The sequence below is a fragment of the Protopterus annectens genome, chromosome 5.part0 (assembly GCF_019279795.1).
Source record: "Protopterus annectens isolate FY-2018-M chromosome 5.part0, PAN1.0, whole genome shotgun sequence".
Taxonomy (NCBI): Eukaryota; Metazoa; Chordata; order Ceratodontiformes; family Protopteridae; genus Protopterus; species Protopterus annectens.
This window is the reverse complement of record NC_056735.1, coordinates 561,364,166-561,385,514: the sequence shown is the minus strand read 5'-3', so window position 1 is coordinate 561,385,514 and position 21,349 is coordinate 561,364,166.

Sequence of the window (21,349 nt, the reverse complement as noted above, 5' to 3'; positions counted from 1 at the left end):
CTGTTCCACCTGAAGGTAGTGCAGTACCAATGGACAGGGTGGTGTGGGTTTGGGACCCTGACATGCTGATGCCCGGTGCCTCGGCCAGCGGAGGTGGGACAGGTGGGCCCGCTGGGACCGGCCTTCCCAAGCGTGCAATAGTGTTTAGATTTCAGGCATCATATATGGGTTATTAATAGTCAACATATTCCAGGGTTAGGTATAACAGCATGCATAGATATTCCCATTAACCCAGACACTATACGGAACAGTTGCATAGCAAACAGAACACATGCATATATGGGATCACAGTGGTAATAAGAAGAGCATGCAGGTACGTTGATGGCACCATGTCAACATTATTGGAATAATTCAATATGGCACATGTATGAGAACCATTAGAATATTTATCAAATGATTGGCCATTTTCAGAGTCAGTACATGCCAGTTGGGGTGGGTATGTTGATTACTGTTGGAGATAAGGTGGGGGGAGAGAAAAATCTCAATTAACAAGTAGTATATTCCTGTACTCCACATTACTTTCCTAGTCAGTGCTGTTATCTGTACCTTACAAGTCTTCCTACACTACCCTATAGACCTATATTGGACACTGATATGGCTGTCAACATCATTACACATAAATGAACTGATTTTACCTGCAGTATACACCTCTTACCTGGTATACTTGTGGAGAGAATGTTTGCTAACACTGACTATCTGTACACATATGGCCGGCTTCTGGGTTGATGTTTTGCACTATGCTATCCAACTCTTTCTGCACAGACTCTGGCCATGTGTTGACCAAATGCTGGTATGCCTGGGCATATCTAGAATATTGCCCTCTTCCACCTTTAGTGATGTGACACACACATATACATGCTTTCCTACACAGTTATATTATGTAGCACAGTGTGGGTGACAGTGACCAGTGATACTTTATTATTGAGAGAAACTGCAACACTCACAATCCCCTACAATACCAGGGTGGACTGTGCCAGTACAGATTATATTGGTCTGTATTTCACAGCACAGTGTTCCTATCCAACGTACCTGTGGGAGCAATGTTTGTTTGCACTACCTGATTGTTGCCACACAAGTTTCCAGATTACACATTAGTATTATGCACATACATCTCACTCTGTTACTGTACACACTCTGACCACAGCTTAACAGGTTGGGGTGTAAATGGGACATAAGTGGCTTCTTAGTCACATACGGTATTGGGGAGTTGCTAGTGTGCTATGTTTGTTGTCATAGATGTGTGTCTATCAGTTGTATTCCCTGTTTGCTGCCTATACATCTGGGATCATCCCACTGATTTCCCAGGGGGACAGGTTGATAGGCATTAGATATGGACCACTTTAATAGACAGTCTGGACATATCTGTACAGTTGTGGTGTATAATACTGTATGCAGACTACTACCACTGTCAGGATTCAAACCATGGCTGTGTGTGCTAATTAAACAACAGTTCACATCTCAGTTGCATGTGCTATTTAGGTTTTGTATGCATTTCCCCTGTTTACTGTCTATGTTTCTCTCAGTTGTATTAAATGGCCTCTGGGGATTACACCTGTCATATACAGGCATTCCTACACATTCACGTTATGGTGCATGGTATGGGTAACAGTGCTTAATCCTACAGTACTATTACATGATTGCAAATCTACATTACCATATGATACCAGATTATACACATACAGTGCAGCAGTTAGACCTGTTTTGTCAGGGTATTACACTTTTATTGCCATACTAACAATATGAGACTCTTCCTGCCGTATTCTGTAGTGTATATAGAACTTGCCTTGAACAATACAGTTGTTATACTAGCAATTACTTTACTACTACTTTTATTTTTATTTCCTATGACAGTAAAAGCATGAGTATTACTGAATACTATTACTGAACTGCCTCACGTTGCAACCATGCCAGGCAGCAGATGTGGGCCTCCTGGTTCACGGCCCACTCCATTGCAGCTGTGGGGGACATAAGAGGAATATTTAGCCATACCTTTCCATGATATACCTGAGCTGGCAATTATTAAACAGGTAGTGGGCTGATACACATGACTGGGACATCCCCTGATGCTCTTGCTTCTTGGAGCCACTCCTGCTCACCAGTTTGGGGTATGCCAGTTGTACTGGTGAGGTTGTAGGCGAGACGGTCCCAGGCCTCCGCTTTATATTGGGAGCCCTGGTACTGGCCCTGCAGCAGTCTCTGTGCATGGTTTTTAACTAGGAGTCCAGCCATGACCTTGGACTCCTGGATGCACCAGTGCTGTGCACAGAAGCACACTCCTTCTCCCCTTACTGCCATAGTGCCTGCAAGGGGAAGCTACAACCAGTTATGAGCTGTATTGCCTCCTTTTGGGTTTAAGATTTCCCACACTTATCCATGAATGGCCAGTTTTGAAAAGGCTAAGCTATGGGCAAACCTGCTAGGGGTATACCACTGGGCACAAAGAGTTAGCTGGTGTACACATTGCTCACACCTCCTACGCTGGCCTGTGCAATGCTTGGTGTCGCCTACAGTTGACATTCATTATAATGTCTTTTTGGCATTGAGTTATTATTCATTACACCTTATATGTATGCCTTGTATCCCTGATTGATGTGTACATGCACTCTGTGGGGTCCTTGTGTTTTACTGGGGACTTCGACACTCTATTACAAGTACACCTCACTTCTGGGCTTACTGTTGTACTCCAGTTCACACATTTATGTTTTGTAGTTGGTTATGGCTCATATGACTGTATACTGATGCCTTTTACAGGTTCAGGTTGGTTATACTATGGCGAGGACATGTTTACTACTTCCTCATTCTTCTGTGCTTCTCTGATACTACTGGGACTATGGTTTATAAGGTCCTGGGTTCGAGACCTGCATGGCTGTTTATTTTGTTTTTGGGCAGAACAAGGCCCTTAGGATACAGAGTGATCAAGGCACTTTAAAGCAGTTGTAAGTGGGTTTGCGCAGGTTTGCGTGGAGCTAAGCACTGCTAACTTCTGGTTACAGTGTCTTACACTCAGGTAGCTTCTCCTGTGCTTAATCTGTGTAGGCAGTGCTTATCCCCACGCAAATGCACTTAAACACTCTTACTGGTGCCTACATATGCTTACTACTGCTTATCTGTGTTTACACATGCTTACTACTACTGCCTTATTCATTATGATACTGACTCCTCACATGTGCATTTCCTGCAGTATTCCAGTTCATAAATATATGTTATTTAGTGGGTTTTCCAATAAAAATATTGGTTGTACTATGCTTTGCCATATAAAATAGACTGTGCTGCAGTGGGACTCCCACCGGGAATGCCTGCTCATTAGGCGACTGCTCTGCCCACTACACTATTGCCTTTTGCTTTGTTGCTTCCTTTGCATATATCTTCCTTGTTATCCTCTTCAGCCTTTTAAGCTGCTTTAATCGTAGCTAAGCAATGGGCACACGTGCGCACCTACGGTTATCTGTACAGGGAGTTTTAAAAAAAAATAAAGGGGTTTTCTTCTTTTGATTTTTATGTCCTGTTGCTGTTGTTCACATGGTGGAACTGTTGGTGGGGATATGCAGACACCCATGAGCAGTGTCGCTCATTTATTTCCACTTTGTGTTGTTCTACATTGCAGGGCATGTTTATTCTGAGAGCTCTTCTCTCAGACACGCCCCCTGCACTTGTAGTGACCCTCTCCTTGTTTAACCTGGCGATGGGGACATCTGTGTATCTCACTATTGAGTTGTCTATGACCAGAACATTAGGTAATGAGGTGTTTTGCCTTAGGGTTTTAATTGTTGAGACACTGATATGCGTGTTGTTATGTGGTGGATTCTGTCTGTGTAGCAGTATGTGTATGTTGTTTGCACCTGGTAGCTTTCTGTTCTTTTGGGAGGTTCTTAGTGAGTGCCTCCATATATGTGTGTTTATGTGCCTTCACCTTATCTTGTGTTAGAGGGGAGTTGTGTGTGCTGACAATTGGTTGCATGTTTTGTATATTGTTATGTGAGAGAACTGATTCTAATTTCATGGTATAGTTACATCTCTCACATGATGTGTTTGTTTGTTTTAGGAGCAAGTGGTTGTCAGTATACTGGAGGCAATTACTACCTTGCCTCAGGATACCATGTAATTTGGGTTGGCTAGAAAAATGTGGAGAAACTGTCTGTCCATTTTGGCAGGTATATACTGTAGTAACTGGTTTGCCATCAAAATTCCAAAGGCTCGTTCTTGAACAGCATGTGGCCAAAAGTACGTTTTCAAAGTTTCACAATGTTGAACTAGAATAATATGAAATCTTAATAATGAATGTAAAGCTTGATTCATTATTATGAGTTTGGCATTGTGAATGGACATCATGGTAGAGTGAAGATCAGGGAATTTACCCTTTTCCTCCCAGGGGAGCTTGCTCCAGTGCTAAAATGTAAAATTACATATGGACTTTCAAAACTAGAAGTCTGGTATGTCAAATGTCAGTCATCATGTTTCTGGCATTCTACATTTAGACTAGATGTTGTTTGTGTTTTCAACATTGTAGTTCAGTCTTTTGCTTAAAAAAGTTTTGCCTTTGAAATTTTGATGGTAAGCCATAGTAACTGGTGGGGATGGACTAGATGGACCAGGGTTTGCTAGTGATACTAACAAAGGTGGCTATTCAGTGGAGGGCTAAGGGTGGAAGACTGCGTTAAGGCCTCACAATCCGCAACTGAGTTGCTCACTAGATTGCAATGTGCAACTGGGCTGTGCACAGAGAGGCTGTAGAGCTAAGGCGGGTTCTCAGGAGATCTCAAGGGAAAATTGTGTTTCTAAGCATTTGCTTCTATAAACGTCAACGTTAAACCCTGCAGCATGGTGCACAGCTATGCAGAAATGCAGGGCTTAAACACAAGGGAAGTTAAACAGTTTTAATACAAATGGACTATATGGAGACTTTTGTAGCAATGTCTAATTCAGATGGGTCCTGGGCTACACACTTCCACCATAAGGGTACAAGATGATCTTCTTAATGTAGGATGGTTGATTTTAGTGCTCATGTAATACCAAACAGCCTAGATTCATCAAATCTGAATTTAGCCTATGCTATGAAATACAGATGTACTAAGAAATTCAAAGTGCAGAAAAATACAGTCACAGCAGTAAAAACAGCAAAAATAAAAGCAGCAATTTATCAAAATGCAGTTCAAAAAAGTGCAATGCAAGCTTAAAATATACTTATTTTTTTAACACAGTGGATACCTAGGATTTAGTTCAGATTCACTCCAAATTTCTGTCTAAAATACAAGCGAAGTTAAACAGTTTTAATACAAATTAACCAATAGGAAAGCCAAAAAGTGAGACTTTTTCCAGCAATCCCCACCTCAGATGGGTCCTGGGCTATACACTTCTGTCATAAGGGTGTAGGAGGGCCTTCGTAATGTAGAATGTCTGGTTTTAGTGCTCAGGTAATACCAAACAGCTTAGATTCAATAATTCTGAATCTAGCCTATGCTATGAAATACAGAAATACTAGAAATTCAACATGCAGAAAAAAAACAGTCACAGCAGTAAAATCAACAAAAATGAAACAGCTATTAAGCAAAATACAGTTCAAAAAAGTGCAAGGCAAGCTTAAAAATATTTAGTTTTTGTTGAAAACAGTGGATGCCTTGGATTTAGTGACAACTGTAGTGACAATTAGTTTCTCTCTCTCTCTCTCATTTACACAGTCATTTCAGGCACTGGTGAACATCACAAGTCTCATTTCTTTCAGCAACATATGAAATATGGTCTTTTATTTTAAAGGCAGCAGTTTTCCAGTTTTGTAGCTTTGTAGAATAATACTAGTTCATGCTATGGTAACAGGGACAATGAAATTATGCTGCGCTAGTTGTTTCTGTTAATCATACATGTTGCAGTTTTCCTCACTACATAAAATCTTTTCACCACATAATTAGTATTCCCATGCCAAGGACATTTAAAAGCTTCACACTGCAAATTTTCTGTAGATTACCTTACTCAAAGCAGTTGTCTACTAACCACCAGCAAATTGAGTCAACTCTTCTTTCAGTAACATGTTGGAAGAACTCTCAAACCACATAAAGTAGAACTTCATATTTTTCAACACAGCTATATCTCTTACCTTCGGTGGGCATATCTAATCTTCATTTCATAATTAGTGTTTAATTGGGATGGTTGACACCTCGGTCTAAGATACACTGTTACATCTTTTCACTTTATAGTTGCTTGAATCAAAGAAATGTAGCTCTAGGAAGGCAAAGTCAGTAAGGATAACAATGACATACGATGCTGTTACATAGTGACCATTTCAACAGTGACCTTCATAAAAGACACATAAAGTAATTACATTACAAGACTAGAGTTTTACTATTAGTAAACTGTATTAACTGAAGATGGCACTACATTCAGCAGAAGTAGGCAATCTAAGGTTCAGGATTCTCCTCATGTGGCCCCCGTGATTTTTCAGTAGCTATTAGTTATGTGGCCCTCAAGACAGCAAAACCTGAATTCCAGAAAGTGCTAGGACTTAAAGCACTGTGAGATGAATAACTTCTACTCTGGTTTTCAGCTGAATCTAGGATCATGGTTTTCAAGGTAAAATTGTGGATCAACCATCTAGTTTTGACTATCTGTATGATCCAGTTATCTTATGGAAAATAAAGATACATTTTAGCTCTGACAGAGATACTGTGTTTTCTCTTGCTTGATACCTGATTGCCATTACAAGTAAGGAGTTTAAAGTGTGCATGTGAATATACTGTAGTGTGCATGCAGAAACACGTATGGATGTGTGTGTTTGTCTGTCTGCAGTTGTGGATACAGGGGCATTGTTTGAGTACGTACCATGATTAAATGTGCATTATTGCTTAAAGGTAGTGTGTGTGTGTGTGTATGTGTGTGTGTGTGTGTGTGTGTGTGTGTGTGTGTGTGTGTGTGTGTGGCACCTCTCTCACTCTCTCTCTCTGTTTCATAAAATCTGCCTGACACTGGAATGGACAAGAGATTGGTACTGCAGGATGTGTTGGCACTAAATGTTCGCATGTTTGTCTGTTTTGTGTTTGCCTTTACAAATCAAACAATCCTGCAAATGTTAGAACCAGAGATGTGAACCTGCCTCAGTAAATATATAAGGTGGACAGACAGGTTTGTCTCACAAAGACTATCCCTTCTCCTGAACAAACATCTTCTTGAGATCAAGCAATGTGGTACACTATCTTCTTTTAAGAAGGAATTAGACAGTTGTATGGGCATTTGTAAATTCATCCCAGGTATGACAGGCCTATTGCTTTGTGAAAAAGAAAGTCTAGTCTAAAGTGGATACTGGCAAGGCCTAACTGTTCACGTCCCTATTGCCTTGTACTCTCTATGATTCTAAGATTCTGTAGGTTCTTAGGTTCTTAGGTTCCTAAGTGAATACTAGGCTAACTATCGCTGCAGGCTTTATAGGCCTAAGCATGCATCCTCAATATATATATATATATATATATATATATATATATATATATATATATATATATATACACAAGTTTAGTGCCTTAGAGGTCATTGTAGGAGGCATATGTTAGTTATTTTAGGGTGTGTGTGTAAGTTATGGCAAGATTTACTGGCTGTACCTGGCCATTAGAGGCATGGGTGCTAAACCAGGGGGTGAAATCATAATCTCCAAAACTGGTCAAGGTTACTTTTGAACAGAGTTAGGGAAAATTTCTGATTCATTTGAATGAGAAGCCTGTTTCAGAGAAGGGGAATTCTCTGAGATACATACCTGTCCCTCCAGTATGTCCTGCTTAAGTCACAAGCAAGTTTTAAATCCCTAGATTGAGTATGTCTGATACTATTGCTTATGTGGATTTGCAAATGATCCATCAGAGCAGGATTCAAGGATGTCTCATATGCCAAGAAAAGATTTCACATCAGCTGTTTGTAGAAAACAGTAAAGAGATAGTGCTTGGAGACAATCTGCACAGGACATGTTGTTAACACCCTCTATTCTTTTTGTGAGGAATCTCTGTGGATGTTCCTGTTGTTGCATGTACCTGGTCAGGTACATACCGAAAGGAGCACTTTACTCAGTGATGAGTCTCATGAGGTCTGAATACAGAGGAAAGGTAACCTCCTTGGTCCTAGATGCCATGTCCCTGCTGTCAAGCTAAGCAAAATAGAATGATTCCCTTAACACCAGGTTGCTAGTGTTATGTCTCCAAGTCCCTGACTAATGGCTTTACTCTTGGTGTTGTGGTATCAGTGAGGTAGTTTTCTAGAGTGGCTGACTTCCCAAAGGGTACTATTATGCATTTCCTGGCATTGAGTTTTAAACCATGGTTTTGACACCAGTCATTTGTCCGTTTTAATCCTTCTTGTTTGATTTTAATGTCTTGGGAGGATTATATGACTACTTCTAGATGCAGTCATCCACAAACATGGGCAACCAGATGGCCTGGACATCAGCCTTGACTTCTGAGAAGTAAATGACAAAAAGGAAGGGACTCAGCACAGAGCACTGAGGAATTCTGCTAGTTACTGGCTTCTTTGTTGAGGTCTCTGCTATCCTATCTGAAAGCCAGTTGGCTATCCAGCATGTAACGTAAGGGTTTATGCCTAAATCCATGAGTTTGTTTACAATGCCCAAGTTGGATAATGTATCAAATGCCTTAGCCAGGTCAAGGTAGGCAATATGCACCATTTTGCTCTAACTATTGATTTGTTGACCTTTTTAAAGAAGTCCACCAGGTTAAGTAGTCATGAAATGTTCTTGACAAAGCTGATCTGGGCTGGATCCAGTGTCTGAAGGTTTTCTATGTCCTTAATCATTTCCATATTAATTCTTCCCATGACTTTGCATATGAGGCTAGGCAGATTTATGGGACTATAGTACCCAGGGTCTATTGATGGACTGCCCTTGTGCAGAGGGATGACAATTGCAGTCCTCCATTCACATGGCACATTGCCTGCCCAGAGGCTATGGTTAAACAGAGAATCCAGTGGTCCTGATAGATCATATTTCTGGTGAAAACCCGCATCCTGGGATATTATCTGGGCCCATCACCATGAAGTTTTTTTGTTTTATTCAGAGCACATCTAGGACCTGCTCCCTAGTGATATTTGGTGGGGGGGGGGGGGTATGTTGAATGGCATTGCCTGTGGGTGGCCATGTGTGGGGGATGGTAAAAGTGGAGTTGAATTTGACTCCATTTACAATCAGTTTAGCACACTGTTGTGTACTCCCTTTGAGGTTTCACACATAGCTAAAAAGCTTTGTGGATATTCTTGGCCAGGGAGGCTATTTGTACCTCACAATTGACTTTGGTAGACTTAATTTGACCTCTTAATAGTTTTTTTTTGCTTGATCAGAGAGGTCTTATCCTGCCAGGTATTGCATTTCCTAATTTTATCTATGACTTCCTTTCTTTTTTTTGCACAACCTTTTAATGTTAGGATTTCATCATGGTGGTTTGCTTTTGAGTTTGCTGGTGGCTTATTTCTGGTAGGTGCAACTGTCTCTATGCATCGATTAACATGACTATACAGGGTCTCTTTGCACAATTCCACATGGTTTGCTATGTTCTTTGGGTTTGAAAGGCATGACATTTTTTCAGGTTTGAGGTCAAAGAACTGATTTTTATTTCAAAGGAGACTGCTTTATGATCTGATCACACCAAAGATGGGGTCTATATTACAAGATTGAAGCTTTAGGTAGTTGAATTCCTAAAGCTCAATCACTAAATGTCGAAGTCCCCAAACTGCAAATGGCAGTTTCCACACAGGGAAACGATTTGTTTGTCTGTTACGTGGATTTTGCCCTTTCTACAATGTGGAGCAATCTCGGAGTTGGTATATTTAGTTGGGGGGGTACAGCCTTCACATCAGGGGTGTGGGGGGGTGAACCCCCCACTTGATTTTTGTTTAATGTTTTGTTTTTTTTTTTTTATGCTGGGACAATGGTATTGTTTCCTGTGTGTAAACTGCTGTTTGCGGTTTTGGGAGTTCAACATTTAGTGATCGAGCTTTAGTTATTCAACTAACTAAAGCTTCGATCATATTGATGTGTCGCAGGTCCAGTATATTTTTATCTGTAATGTGTCTATGGACTGTCTAGTCCAGGATATTTGTGTTAACAATGTTCAGGAATGTCTGGGCCTACAAGCGTATGGTAAAGTAGGATTCCCACTTTATACAGAGGGGCAGTTATAGTTGCCCAAGAATATGGTATTGGGTTGAATAGTGAGTGTCTCCAGTAGGTCAAAGTATAACATATGGGTTTCAGGTGTCATACATGGTCTTGTAGCTTGATATGATATGATATTGGATTTGTCTTCTGTATTTTGAACATGGAGAAAATTAAGTGTGTCATCCTGTTTGACCAACCTTGTGATATGTTTGCTTTTGATGTAGATCAGGACAACCTGCACCTTTAGTCCAAGCCTGTACGTAGTTGCTAAATATGTGTGGAAGCCATTGTAGCCCTTTAAGGCTGAGGTACTTTCTACAGCTTTAAACCATGCCTCAGTTATTGCACAGATGTCTGCATACGTCAAATTGAGGAGATCTTGGAGGGTGTGGAGTTTCTTGTTTAGACTCCTGGCATCGAGACATAATACCTTTAAATTCTTTGGGGCTGATTTTATAATGTTGGAATGTTTGTCAGTCTGGCATTGCCTGAAAAAGGCACTATGGGTGAGGACAATGTTTTAGCCAATATTTGAAAACCAAGAGGAGACAAGTGTAGACAATCCTTTGCAAAACATGGTATTCTTTTGACTATATCTTCCCATGCTGGCAAATATTGTACGCCATTAGAATGACACCAGTAGTTAAGTCAATCATCCTCGTTCATGTATTTGCATCCACCTTGGTGAAGGTAGAATGCTGCTCAAAGCTAGTCTCATACCAGCCTGGCACAAGAGTTCCATAATGTCTCCCTTCATATAGTCAAGGAAGGTACGTGTCAGGTCATTTATATCTACATGGACTACAACTTAGTCATACTGGTATCTGTGGTCCAGCGACTTGAGTGTAAGAATGATTTTGTGGATTCTGGCTCCTGATAGGCAACTGACCATGATTTTCTCCTTCAGACTAGTGAGTGGGACATCTGTATGTCTCACAATGGAATCACCTATGACAATAATATTGGGTAGTATGTCAGCTTGCCTTGTGGGATTTGTAGCTGAGGTGCCACAGGTTGTGGTTGTATGTGTAGTGTTAAATGTTGTTTCACTAGTGTGCTTTTGGGTTTGCTGATGATAACTGTTGCAGATGAATGTCTATCAGGTCTTTGGGGTTTAGGAAGATTGCATTTAAATACCTCTGCATATGTCGGTCTACTTTTTTGGGTGCATACTATGTGTGGTAGGTACACTGTGTGCGTGTTACTGACATCATTATTGTTGCTTTTATTTATTTATTTATTTCACATTTGTTAACTGCTTTAGTCCAACTGGGTAAGAAATGACCCATCTTCAGTGGAGACCCGAGGGGAAAAGCCCCGAACAAAACATACAAATACATACAAATAGGGACAAGTTAACAATATAAAGAGCAAAACAAACTTATGGATAAGAAAAATAAATGTAATCCAAAGAATAGTACATAGCTATATACAAGGTCAGAAGAAGGAAAGTGCAAAAGAAGATAGAAGTAGAGGAGGAATGAAGTGATCTAGAGGGAGGAGAAAAAAAAGAAGAGCAGTAGGATAAAGTAAATTATATAAAGAGGGAGGGTATAGAAAGAAGAGCAGTAGGATAAAGTAAATTATATAAAGAGGAAGGGTATAGAAAGAAGAGCAGTAGGATAAAGTAAATGATATAAAGAGGGAGGGTATAGAAAGAAGAGCAGTAGGATAAAGTAAATTATATAAAGAGGGAGGGTGTAGAAAGAAGAGCAGATTGGATAAAGTAAATTATATAAAGAGGGAGGGTGTAGAAAGAAGAGCAGATTGGATAAAGTAAGATAAGAAAGAGGAAACAGGTCCTAATGATAAGTCTAGTGAAGAAATGGGAATATGGAAAGGGAGGAGTTAAATAGGATGGTTACAGGTACATATAGGGTCGTTATAGAGGTACAAAATAAGGTCATGTTTGATGATTGGAAGAGAGGTATGACTTCTAATATGGAGTGGAAAATTATTCCAAATAAGGGAGATGGAGTGTTTTTACCTATGTTAATATTGGGTTTATAGACTTGTAGAAAGAGTTTATCAGAGCTGCGCAGAGATCGGGGAGGGGTGTACCAGGAGATCAGGTTGGACAGAGATGGACAGTCCGAGTTAGAATTAAGAATTTGGAAAGCTTGGATCAACTGACATTTGGTCAGAAGGTGTGGGAATTTGAGCCAATGTAGTTTTTTGAGAGCAGAACAGTGATGGGATTTATAGGGGCTGAGTCTTGCCTCCAGTGACATTGTGTAAATACATTTCTCACATACTGTATCAGTTTTTCTAAGGATTAGTTGGCTGCCCGCGAACATATGACAATTGCTACATTGTCTCAGGATACCCATATCCACCAGACTGACAGCAGAGAAATTGGGGAAGTGCATATCCATGTTGTCAGATCCTTTTTAGTGGGCTACCTTGGATACTTTGACTAGAAACTAAAACTATGCTACGTAAGACAAAATTCATGTGGCAGTGCTCCTCAGTGAACAAACTGTTGCTCATGCTGAACTGGGTACAGTTTCAGGTGTAGGGAAATTTTAATTTCTGTGTGTCTGCTTCTATACATGGCACTGCCAACCACAGCTGTTTGACACATTTATAGAAGCAATGAAAACTGATTAAACTGACTACATAGACCTCTGGCTAATAAAACAATCTCACTTTAAGCCTTCCTGTGTGATTTAAAACTCAGACAGACCAGGCAACCCCTATTGTCACTGGAAGAGTACCCCATGTCTGCTTAATATAAAACCACACTGAAGTTAGCCAAAAGTGAAAAGCTGAGAGAAACTTTTACAAACAACTAGCTGCATAACCCATATAAGGCAATTTTAAGGCAAATTCAAAGCAATCAATCCAGTAGCAGATCAAAGAAAAACAAATGCACCTTACAGTGTTAAAATGCATAAAAATGCAATACATAACAAAAACGCTACAGTAATACTCTTAAATAACTTAGAGAAGTGCAATTTTTCAAGCCAAACTACTTGGTATGGAAGGCACTAGATGCAAGCAAAACACTCTGAGAACACAGATGAGGACTCCAGGTGTTGCCGAGCTCTTTGGGAATATGATCAACCATTATCAATCATGCCCCAGTACTCTTCTAGTTATTTTTTTCCAGTGGTTGAAATAAATAGACCTGTCATTAGTTTTATTTCCAGCCCACTAAGGGCTTTGACCCACAACTGATTGTATATATTGCCAGCATTTGTAACAGTAACCATTAGTGTTTTAGAATAGCTTTTTGTTGTTTAGGCATTTTGATGATAATCTGTAGGTTTGTATTGGCATGTAATATTTTTTAGGCAGATAGCATTCTTTCTTTTCTATGAATATGCCACTTTAGTGGCTATTTAGTAGTTGGTGTGAACAAATATGATAAAAAATACATTGTAAATTAGACCTTTGTATTGTTGTTAGCTTTAAATTTAAACTTCAGAGCTGAGGAAAAAGACCTGCTTCAGTAAGTTACAGATATGTTTATCGCCATGTTAAGTAACATATTTAAAACATTTTGGCATGGTGCTAAGGATTTTTGCATTATGAATAGTAACAGGCCACAGTAATGTTTACATACATATATTTTTTTGAAAAACATAGTTTTGTAGCTTTAATGTATTTTAGCATATTAAGAATGTAGTACAAATGTGAATATCTATCCTGGACGATACAAGAATACAATGTACTCAATCGCAACACAGACTCCTATAGCCAGTATACATAGATGGTTAACTGATTTAAGGAAAGGCTGGGAGACTTATTAGGATTCATTTCACTTTTTGTTCACATTACTTTCTGAGACACCTGACTACTGCCTTCTGCAGTATCGTAGACCAATTCAGTTACTCAGCTTACCTTCATTTAGCATCCTTGAATTGGGATGAGGGTTGTCATCAGCTGGCAATATTGCATTTCTTCAAGCTATTACCTTCTGTGATTGACACACTGAAGTAATATTTTGCTGAAGTCACATCTGCCAAGTACAGTTATGTGAAATGAAACAAAATGCAGTCATAACGAGTAACTGAACAGCTGCATGCTCAAATTCAGCGTACACCTTGTATCAGTGTAGCTTTAGAATACATTGAATTACTGCATATGTTAGCTGGTTACAAGTGAATAGATATGACATTGTCATTTTTTATGAAAGTAGGTTAGAATGGTAGATAACTCAACTGCACTTCAACAGATGTTAAAATAAAATGACGAGATTTTAGCAAATAGTGTCATGCTTCAGTGTTAATGGTATGACTCTGCTTATGGATGACTTTTATCCAAAATGGTGACATATCTCTTATGAATCTCTTGCATACCTTAGAGTTACATTATGGGGCTTATCCCTTTCTCTGTCATTCTCTTCTGGTTCTGTGTTTTACTGTACATGTCCATGCAATGTTAATATATCCTATCTTTGATTTAATTATTTTTATTTTAATTTAATGCAATCCTGTTCTGTTTACTCTTAGGTATCACTGCCCGGCTTCTTAATTAGCATTCTATATGAAAACAGACAATGACACTTTGCTGAGATGACTTGTGATGCTTTAGAAGGGCATTTCCCCCATTTTGTTACTTAGTAATAGAGAGGTACCATACATTTTCACACATAAGTGTGTACATACTTAGCAGGCAAAACTTTTCACAAGCCCTCTTGATTGTCTGCCTCCATCAAATGTTAATTTAAGTAGCAATGGATAAATTAATTTCCAGTATAGGTGGCCTCTGAAGAACATGTTATTAATATCAATGTGTCCTTGCCCCTCAGACTGAAAAAGGTGCCTACCCCTGGCATACTGAATATATAGACACATCGCCATCCAGCAGCAGTGCAAATGATCATATTGTGTACACTGTCAGAAAACGATGTCATCACAATGATGAGTTGCTCTTGGATCCAACAAAAAAAGCACTGATAACTTTTATGAATGCTCTTTGAGCAGAGATTTACTGTGTAACATATGTGTAAACATGCCATTTTCAGAGTTAGCAGCATTTCCAAAAGAATCCTCAAGAAATGCACTGGCATTAGGTTGACAAAACTGCCGTCCTGTAGGCCTAAGACCAGATTTCCAGTTTTTCCCATCACGGTAGAACTTACAAGCAGGAGATGCATGAGACAATAAGCACCTCATGGTGTTGTTTTCATGGGTAGCAACAAGTAGTAAGGACAACTTTCTACAATTTCTACTAGTGTGCCTCTTTTCTTTCTTAAGTTTCTTTTTTATTCTCTGAACAATATGAAGAATGGAAGTGTAATGTCTGGCATTGTTGACAGTTAGAAATCGTCAGTGATTTACCAGAAAAGTCAAAAATTCTTTGAGGTACAGGGAGAAAATATGAAGATGATCATGGACATTCAGCAAAATTCTGGATAGTAGAGAGGTAAAATTGATCATTGTGCATACCTCTAAACTCTCCAGACACTTGCAGAACATCCCTGTTTTTTCCTCTGTTTTGCCCTGCCCTGTGTAATCAAAAGTCCAACCGCTCAACAATACTACAGTGGTTGGACTTCTTTCTGTTGGTATATGCTCATTTACAATGGACACTCTTCTAAGGCTGTCTAATGAGCATGCTCCTTTTCTAAAACTACAGACCTGTAATTGTATATATATATTTTTTATTTTTAAATGTAATGTTTTTATTTTAAACCAATACATGCTTGTAAAACTGCATACCTCTGAGGAGCAAAAATTGAATAAATCTGCAGTGCTTGTTAAAACTTTGCTTAGGCATCCTGAAAGAAACTGGGGTAATTATTCTTGAGAAAAGACTAGGCATTGCATCTCTTTATTTTTATTGCTGGCACTTAGGGTGCAATTAAGTTTATATGCCATCAATAAAAATGACATGCTAACAGATGGAAGAACAGTTTTCAGATATGTATCAAAGTTATCCTTCTTTAATTTGCAGAAACATACTGATTTTGAGGATGATTGCACTTCAGGATCTATGTCATTGACCGCTAACTTAGTGCTGAGAAATGAATGTGCTCTACGTTTATTTATTTATTATTTATTTAACATTTGTTTACCTGTAAAGTCCTACTGAGACAGAATCCGTTTTTAGTGGAGGCCCAGGGGAAAAATGCTCCAAGTGCATGTCTTTGGAATGTAGGAGGAAACCCAACTGAATACAGGGAGGGCATGGAGACTCTGCACAGAAGGCACCTCAGCCAAGAATCAAACTGAAGAACATCTTGCTGCAAGGAGACAATGCTAACCGCTGCAGCACTATGCCACCATGCACATCAGATAGCATGGCTTCACAATAAACTCATGATGTCATTGCCAGATGTAGCACTTGAGGAAGACCCCAATAAGACCTATTCTGAACTCCTTGGTAAAACCTAAGTAGGCTTGTATATATGTAATAAACACAAAAATGCAATATGGCAATGAGTAGAAAATATTAAACTCCACATAGATCTGTCTCACATATCTAAAATGCAGTCACACACCAAGTAAATGATAGTAGTAAACCATTTAAGTTCACAAAGTTTATAATCAGCAATGCTAACATTAATGTGTACCCTGACTGCATGAATGGTGACATTCATGCAGTCAGGGTAATCATGTGTACATGTAGAAAAGAAAGTGGGTTACTGGATCAAAAAACAGATCACAAAGTTGTGTATTTAACATTTTGGCAGTGCAGGTGAACAACAGCTTAAAATAAAAGTAAAGGTTATTTATAAAAGTCACGCAGAAGGACAGAATCCTGATTTTATCCAGCCCATACTCAACCCTATTTAATATTTCATTGTGCCATTCCCTCATATTTCATAGTCTCCTCAATCAGTTTTTTATACCAGTTAGCAAATGTGAAGATACAAAGACCAATTCTACTCTAAGAAGTTGGAAAATGTCATAGGAAGAGACATAGGGGAAGCACAGAACAAATTCATAAAAAATAAAAACTGCTAAGCCCAGGAAGTCTGTCCATTTCTGCATATTTTTTATTTATCAGGTAAATCTACCTAGCACATTTTTAGAGTAACACAGGAGCATTGTCCAATTACATGACCGGTTCAGAGTCAGACAGTAGGCAAAAGAAGATGAAGAGTCAATCCTTGAACTAAAGGTAGGAGCTCATATCCTTTTCCTTCTGCCCTAAATTGCCAAACATCTGAATGATAAGTAGATAGCACTTAACCAATAGCTTATTTTCCCATCTTTAATAAAAAAAATTCTTTAATCTTGCATATTTTATTTTTAATTTTATCATTATATATGGCTAATCACCTGGTGGCGTGAACTTTGGCTCTAGATGATTGTAACTGTTGAAATGGCAACCCGACCCTGTGTAAAAATGGGAAAAGATGTTGTGGATGGATATATGGATATATCCTTATCAGAAATGTCATTAAGACTTTCTTTCTTATAAGTCAAAGCTGATTCCTAGAGTGACCCCATGGACAGCCATCACAACCCTCAGAGTTTTCAAAGCAAAGGAGAAACAGAAGTAAGATGCCAAATCTTTCTTCTGTATCAAGCATAAAATTCATTCTTGCATCTTCTCTGAGTCATTCTACGTTGCATTATAAATCATTTCCTCTTACATGAAATCTTTGAAATATGGAACCCACTTGACTGGGTTCATTTTTGATACTTGTATTTCTATGTCTTCACCCCTCTGCTTTGTTTCTTCATGAATGTATATGCTATAGTCCTATAATCTATGTTTATATGGCTTCTGCTGGAGTGAGAAGTTTGGTCTGAGTTCAGTGATTTCTTTGGAGTGGTGGTTGCAGAGAAATTTGCTTTTCAGGCTTACACTCAGAATAATAATTACACAAAGGATACATATGTTTAAGACACCATTGATTGAAATTTCCTGCAAGAAGTAATAAAGTTTTATTGGTGAAGAAGGGCATATTTTTCTGTATTTCATTACATGACCTGTTATATAATGCACAGGTATGCAGTCAGATGACTGGAAAGACCCTGATTTACATAAATCCTCATAACTCTGCTACAGATTAAGTTCTCATATCATATACTGCTTTGTGTTTGCTTAACTTTACCTAAGTTGGTATTTAGATAGATAGATAGATAGATAGGTAGGTAGGTAGGTAGATTTATATATACCTTCTGAATGAGCCCTGAGAAAAGCATTCTATACAAGGCACATTAAAAAGGCCAGCATAGTTGATCTGTGTCTTATTCAAATATAATTTTCACTGCTTATTTCACCCATCTTTATTTCCTGTTAATCTGAGTTCTGTGTACACCATATTCAATGAAGAACTATGTTATCTAGATTAAACAAGTAATAAAAACAGTCCATGTTTGATCTATAAATTATTCTGTTTGCTCACTTTACATGACATTTCTTTTTTCTTCTGCAATGTTTATTTTATTTTACTTTGTAAATAACTTTTTAAGCTGTAGAACTTTTGATCTTAATCATATACATATATATGTGATGAGTTTCCTCAAGATATCACAAAAAGGATATCAGGCTTACTTATCTAACTTACCTTGAAAAACTACACTGAATGGGCAACGCCGGGTTTCTATTTTTTTAAGTAGTCAAGAACTATTGAATACTAAGAGAAGATTATTCATAAGACAACAGCCAAGACAAAGGCAGTGATGAAAGAATAGAACCACTGTTTTAGTTTGTTGATTTTGCTGACAACCGCAGTGGCATAATTGAAGGGATACAGTCTTTGTTGGAGGGTTCATTGAATATCTCAGTTTAGCCTGCTGACATATTTGTGAATTTCTTTGTCTGCTTCAAACTACATGTTCCATTCTGTACAAATATCCTACCATAAGTAATATGATGTGCTCTGGCCTACCCTTCAGGTCCTTACCATGTCTTTTTTACTATGTCAGACACAATACATTTTGTCTAATTATGAAATATGTTAGGCAGCTCTGACTTTACTCCAAACCTTTTAAGTGTAAGCAGTTATTTCTGGTAGTGTTGTGAGTAAAATGCTTAAAGACCAAAGGCATAACGAAACCTGATGCCACAGATGGAAGGCCATTTAGCCCCTGATAACAGTATCACAGGATATCAACAGTGCACAGGAAATGGCCATGTCCCTAAACTATTAACATTAAACTTCTTAGCTGTTGGCTATTGCATCCGGCTGTAGCATTGCAGATACAGCTAAAATGCAAACCTTTTTTTTTTTTTAACATGTAGTGCTTTAATTTATTGAATAGTCAAAAACTCTGTAAACCAATCCATGCATCCACAATCATTTTTACGAATGGGATCAGGTTGTCACTTCAACAGTGACACTCATCTAGAGCCTGCCACTGTGTTTTCATACCACTAACTCCAATCTACTGCATGTCTTTGGAATGTGGCAAGAAATCAGAGTACAGAGAGAAAAAACACTTAAAACACAGGGAAGACCTGCAGACTCTGCAAAGAAAACAACTCAGATGAGAAGTAAACCACAGCACCTCTTGCTGTGAGGTGACTATGTTATCTACTGTGCTACTGTCCCACCCTCATTTTCTATAAGTAAACAGCAGATCAAAAACAGAGTAATGCCTTTATATCTTCTAGCAACCCTTAAAATCTGTACACAGTAGAAAGCAGTGTTCTTTATATATTCAATATATGCAAAGCGGTATTTGCTGAGTGATTCTGATTGACTAATTTATTGATTTATCTGTTTACTTTTCTGCTAGCCGGTAAGCCATTAGACCTCAGGAATTTGTTTTAAAAGTGTTCAGATTTGTAAAGTAATACTTACTTTTTTCTCTTGCCTTGGTTGGCTCTGGCTCTGCCTCGCTAACGCTCGGGCTCTCTCCGCTCCCCTGCCCTGCCCCCTATTTCCTCCCGCCCCCACTACCTCTACATTTATAGTAATCATAGCCACACCCACAGCTCACCCTCACATCACCTCCACCAATCACAGCACCTCAAGTCATATCACATTAAACCACACCAACTTGCTCCACACAAAATACTCCCAATCACTCTCATTCCCACTAGGCATTTTTTGCATCACCCACACTACTTCCCCATCCACATATAGTGCAACCCTATAATTCCTATTCAGACCCCCCCACCTAGAAACAACATAAACTTTATAACCATGACTATCACACAACTAAATCTAGTCTGTCTTCTCATAATTCTTTACAACACCACAAGTTATCACTCTAGCAATATCCCTAAACTTAGTAGCACAACACTGCATTATGCACTCTCATACACAGACACCACACATTATAATAATATCTGCCCACACTTATTCAAGAACTACATAACAGACCAATTCAGAACTAAACACATATGCTCTCATTCTTACTCCAAAAAAACACAATACTTTCTCACACTCCTCACCAAACTCCAACATCTGTATAACCATTTTAACTCCAGGCTCACCATAAGTGGGGATATCCACCCCATCCCAGGCTCAAATCCATCCTGTCCAACACAAACTGCTCAAACACAAATGTCAGAACATAACACCCCCACTTTCTTCATCCCTGGGCAAATCAACAACAGCAGCAAAACCAACCATCGTTTAATGCTAAATATTAATATTAGAAGTATCAAAAATAAAATACCTGAACTCCAGGCCACAATAGCACACTACTCCCCAGACATAGCTGCTTTAACAGAAACCTGGCTAAATAAAAGCATAGCTAACTCAGAAGTTCTCCCTACCGGCTACAATATCATTAGACAAGACAGACCACTTCGTAAAGGGGGTGGAACTGCCTTACTCTACAAATCCAACTTAACTGTCCGTCAATTACCAAACTCCTACCCCTCCCCCAATAATTGGGACATACTTATCTCACAACTTCAACTTCACCCTAAAAAGGTCATCACCACAATTGTGATCTATATTCCACCTGGTAATACACCTGCTAGTCTTGAAGACTTCTTTTCCTGGTGTTCTTCCACATACTCACAAGAAACCCTTACTCTGGGGGACTTCAACCTAGATTGGTTCACCTGTATATCAGAACCACCAAGTAATCTAATAAATCTCCATGGCTACCAGCAGCTAGTCCAAATTCCAACTAGGCGTGATAAAAAATCTAAAAGGGAATCCATCCTTGACTGGGTCCTAACTAGCAACCCCACATTGTACCCTCACACAGGCAGTCTCCCAGACACCTTAAGTGACCACAACATAATATACTTTATACGCAGTAGAACAAGCATATGCAAAACCACTAACTATATATCCACTAGAAACACAAAAAAATTCTCTCCTGAGGTCCTCAACACTTTACT